Source organism: Drosophila serrata, unplaced genomic scaffold (assembly GCF_035046125.1).
Source record: "Drosophila serrata isolate PLE 108 unplaced genomic scaffold, ASM3504612v1 contig_29, whole genome shotgun sequence".
Classification (NCBI taxonomy): Eukaryota; Metazoa; Arthropoda; class Insecta; order Diptera; family Drosophilidae; genus Drosophila; species Drosophila serrata.
Window position 1 is genome coordinate 7,424 of NW_028256927.1, and position 5,475 is coordinate 12,898.

Consider the following 5,475-nt stretch of genomic DNA (forward strand, 5'->3'; position numbering starts at 1 on the left):
CATAAACATTTTGGTGACCCCGACGTGATTCTTTGGTTCGGAGCCTGCAACCCGGTGTTCGTTATTTAATATCGTTTAAACAAATCGCTTTGCTTCGCTGTCGCTTACTGGCATTCGGTCATAAGCACACAAGGAAACTCACATACACACATACCTTGTACATAACAAGCTGAGTGCATATAGCCGGCCGCTGATTTTCGTTTAAATCGCGCTAATAAACAAAAGCTGTGTTGTGCCAAATATTGTAGAGAAAGGTGGCTCGCGCTTAAGCGTCGTTAATAGCGCTTATTGAACATATACATATACCTATGCATATATAGCATAGACGTGCGTGTGCCAAAACTCCGCTGTTTCGAGGCCGACAATTACAATAACAACATTGTCGAGGTTCCGTTGCATCTCGGTGACGCTGATTAACCTCTAATTTGCGCGGTGGAAAGTAAACGGGTTCCTATATACCGAAGCGGTCAGACATTTTCCCTTTATTAATTCTTTTTGCGTGAGAAAATAAAGATGTCTAATACGGAAAATTCGGTTCAGAATCAAAATGAGCCGCCAAGTGACGTGGACTTCTACCGAGCCAAGGCCCAATCCCTTTTGCGGCAATTGAGCTCGATGAATTATTACATAAATCCGGAGACTGTAGATCAGTTTGATGAAGCTTATTTACTGGCGCGACTGGAGTGGATTAATTCATTAAATTTGGCCTTTGATTCCGCACAGACTTCGCTGGAAAAATTGGACTTTTCGAAGATAGCAAGCGACCATCGGATTAAGTTCTCCACGGCGTTCATGGATGTGTAGGCGAAGAATCGAGGTTTAGCGGCGCTTCGCAAATCTCAATTGCCGGCTGCAACCGCTGCAAATTCAACTTCCATAGACAATTTTAATCATCCGGATCTTTCTTTCCGATCTAGGAAGCCTCGGTTGCCAATTTTGGAGATAGCTCGGTTCCATGGATCCTACTCTGATTGGCCGGACTTTATAGCAACGTTTAGCACAGTCATCGGAAACGACGAAGAGCTAAGTGATATTAAAAAAGTACAATATCTAAGGTCAAGTTTAGGTGGTGTGGCTCTAGAGACCATAGTTCGCTAGAGCCCTCGAATGCCAATTATAAAAAAGGCTTTGGATTTACTTACAAATCGATTCGATAATAAAGTTATACATTTTCAGGCACACGTACAGGCAATATTTGGGTTAAAAGATGTCTAGAAGGGATCAGCCAAGGGTCTTCGGGAGTTAAGCGATTGCTTAATTCGCACTGCAGAAATCCTTACCCTGGCCTTCGCAACAAATCTTGGACGGATTGATGATTCACATAGTAGCACGGAAGCTCGATCAGAGGACGCGGAAAAAATGGGAAGAGGATTTGTCGATCAACAACCTAGCTACGTGGATTATATGGATCGTCTTGCAAAGGAGGTGTAGGGTAATGGAAAATTGGGATCAAGCCCTTGGTAACACAAATACCGAGCCGGCAGGTGGGAAACGCCCTGCATGGGTATAGCTTCATTGCTTCAGTTGGTAGCTCAAATCTTCCCTATGTAATTTTGTGATGCGAGCGATCATTATTTGCCAAAATGCTCTCGATTTCTAAATTTGAGCCCGAATCTTCGATTTGAGAAGCAAAGAAGTTGCACCTGTGCCTCAACTGTTTGCGCAAGGGACATAGGTTGCAGCACGGCAAGTCAACGCACTGCAGATACTGTCATATCAAGCACCACTCATTGTTGCATTTTAATCAGGACCCATATGTACCATCCACCGCCTCATCTCTATCATCCGATCCATTTCTCAACTCTCAGCCATCAACATCATTTTCATCAGCATTGGCATCATCACATTCATCATACCAACCTAATCACCGTTCATCAAACCCTCCACCAAGCCCCACAGATATTTTGCCTGTTGATTACGTGTTGCTTCCAACCGCGATCATATATTTGAGAAACAAGGCTGAAGAATTTATGCCTTGCCAAGCAATCTTGGACTCGGCGTCTCAGATAAATTTCATAACGTCTCGTCTAGCGAATCAACTTAATTTGAATTGTCGAAAGTCGCATACCCTAGTCGCTGGGATTGGGGAATCCTCTTTGAATTCTGATATGGCAGTCGACATTCTAGCGCAATCCCGGGATGCAAGCTATCGTGCCTCATTCTCCGCGGTTGTGACTGATAGTATCACTGAGTATCAGCTCGACTTCGATATAAACGCAGTATCATGGAAAATTCCGGAAAATCTTTCGCTTGCTGATTCTCACTTCAATCGATCAGATCGAATAAATCTCATATTTGGTGCTGGACTCTTCTTAAAAGTAATGGCTACGGGACAAATTCATTTGGGTAGCGCGTTGCCAACCCTTCAGAACACCAAACTTGGTTGGATCGTGTCTGGAGGGCTGCCGAATGCGTCAACTCCTCAGTTTGCCTCAGCTGCCGTCGTCAAGGATCCTAGAATCATTTTGATGGTGGCACACTTGCTGCCGTAGGAAGGCCAGCTGCCTTCTTGATCCCATTTCGGAAAAGTTGTTGGCCAATTGGAGGCAAAAATCGCAATGCGTATCAAGCCGTTCTGCCCCACGATGCCGATGAAGTTGAAACAGTACCTCTTCCAAAGTACCTGCTTCCAGTACCTGCTGCGCTCTTAGCTCTTCTCTTTGTTTATCTATTTCTCTCTCTCTTCTTCTTCTGTCGCCTTATCATGCTAAGCTACATTTTAAGATTATATATGTTGAAGTCAATAATTCGATCGGGAGTTGCAGCTCCGACCAGAGAAGTAAACGAAAATATACACAGCATTTAATTAACCTATTCGTGCGTTGTAATTATTGCTTAAGGGTGGCACATTCGTTGTCTTCCCCATAAACACCAGCATCTACGCTCCTGTTTGGATGGCCCCGCGCTAGACACAATTCGCTCGCTGGAGCCAACAGAGGCCAATTATAAGAAGGCAGTCGACCTATTGACTGCTAGGTTTGATAACAAACTTTTGCATTTTCAGGGGCACTACGATCTATTTTCAGGCTTTCTGGTGTGGTGAAAGGGTCGGCAAGGAGTTTCCGGCAATTGACCGAAGGCATCGACTCTCATCTTGCAGCCCTTAACACAATGGCAACCACCCAGGAGATTGCGGATGGAATGTTCATATCCTGGTGTCCTCCAAACTGTATCAGCATACCCAGGAGAAATGGGTAGAGGGATTGCCTACCAATAAGCTGCTAAAAATGGACGGATATGGCTGCTTTTTTGGAGAAGAGATGTCGGATGATGGAAAACATTGAAATGCTATGGTAACCCACACACCTAGCAACCAGGCGGGAAAAACTATAATAAAAATTCCAAAACACTTGCGCCGCATCCTCCTACACCTCATTATGTATTTTGTGTGATTCTAAGGGTCACTTTATTTCGAAATGTCCACAATTTATTGCCTTGAGTCCCACATTACGCTACAAAGAAGCAAAAAGGCTGCATCTTTGCCTCAATTGCCTGCGTAAAGGCCACAGCCTGCAGCAGTGCAAAGCTGGGAACTGCAGGCATTGTCGCTATAAGTACATACGCTACATTTGGAGTTCAATCCTGCTTCATCACCCTCGCAGCCTACATCCACTTCTGCTCCTCAAAATAGTGCCTCGCTCATTTCTGCTTCGCCAAATTCACCCCCACCTAAAGCCTCGGTAAATCATTAATCTGATTATGTGCTTCTTGCCACTGCCATCGTATATGTTCCAAATCCTTCCGGCATAATGGTGCCCTGCAGAGCCTTGCTCGAAGCTGAATCGCAAATTAATTTCATAACTTCTCGACTCGCTCATCAATTGCAACTGTCAACTCGTCACTCAAATACATGCATCTCAGGTATATGAAAATATTATTTATTTTATGAAAATATTATTTATTTATAAAAAGAAAATAGCAATGAACTGCCATTCTTAAAATTATATTGTACCCTTACCTCTGCACAACAAAAGGGAGTGTTTTTTAACGATGTGCTCCGACTCACATCAGGTTGGCAGAGGTAAGGATAGGTAGGTTAACAGATTTTGGACATTTAACTCGTAGGACAATTCAACATGTAGCAGAAAATAGTACTTATTGTACATGGAACATAGAACACGGGAAGGACTCATACTCGTCATTATTCGTCTTACAAACGTTAAGGGCTATTGGACGAAAATGACGAGAAGGCCTTACAGGGACTGCGAGACGTAATTTGCTTAATAAATACGTGGAGAAAATTTGACCATTGAGAAGCTTTAGTATAAAGATAACGCCGTGGCAGGTTCGACGATCCTTTAGGAGCTGGAAGGCTTAAAAGTCTTAGCCTGTCGCCATACGATGGAAGATGACGATGTGGATCCCAGTGTAATCCACGTAGAGCGAACAAAAGGAATTGTTTCTGAACAGATTCAATAAGGTCTTGATATTTCGCATATTGAGGTGACCACACACACGAACAATATTCAAGAATAGGGCGAACGAGTGAGATATAAAGAAGTTTTGATGTGTAAGGATCATCAAACTCCTTTGACCATCGCTTAACAAATGCGAAAACCCCTTGAGCTTTACTAATAATTAGACCAATGTGGTCATTAAAATTGAGGGTGCGGTTAAATAGGACTCCGAGATCTGTTCAAGTATAAATGCGTTCAAGATCGCACGCACCTATAGAGTAATTGGCGAGCAGGCAATTCTTCCGGTAAAATGACGTAAACTTGCATTTGGAGTTGTTGAGAAAGAGGAGATTATTAATGCACCAGGATTGCATGTTGTTAAGGTCGCATTTGCAAAAGATTGTGTGAATGAGAGTTCGTCAATGGCAAACAAAGTTTGACGTCATCTGCGTACATCTTCACACTTGAGTGTAGAACCACTTCAGGCAAGTCATTGATAAAGAAGCAACAGAAGTGGCCCAAGGTGGCTCCCTTGAGGAACGCCAGAAGTAACAAAAACACGGTTTGAGAGAGAGCGCTTAAAGGCAACACGTTGACTACGGTTGGATAAATATGTTGCAATCCAGTTAGTGGATAAAGACGGGAAACCAAAAACAGTAAGTTTTCTAAGTAATAGTAGACGTACCGAGTCAAAAGCCTTGCTGAAATCGGTGAAGATAACGTCTGTTTGAAAATTTAATTTGAAACCGTTTCTAATGACAGCACAAAATTCTAGAAGGTTAGTAGACGTTGATCTGTTTTTCATAAAGCCGTGCTGAGAGGGGGACATAATTGACCGACATTGGTGCTGCAGCTGCGCAGTAATCAGAAGTTCGAACAACTTTGGAATAGCACTAAGCTTTGCAATACCTCTGTAGTTTCGATATTAGATTTACTGCCCTTTTTATGGAGAGGAATGATGAAAGATTCCTTCCAACTTTCAGGGAAAAATGAAAGACGAAGCGACATCTGAAAAAGAATTGACAGAGGTCGGCATAAAGCACCAGCACAGTGTCTCAAAACACAGCTAGGAACGCGA

The 5,475-nt window shown here is 43.1% G+C and overlaps 1 pseudogene; it reads left to right on the forward strand.

Annotated features, from left to right (window-relative positions):
- The first annotated feature begins 513 nt into the window (after positions 1-513).
- Positions 514-4,993, forward strand: LOC147645037 (uncharacterized; annotated as a pseudogene).
- The last annotated feature ends 482 nt before the right edge of the window (positions 4,994-5,475 follow it).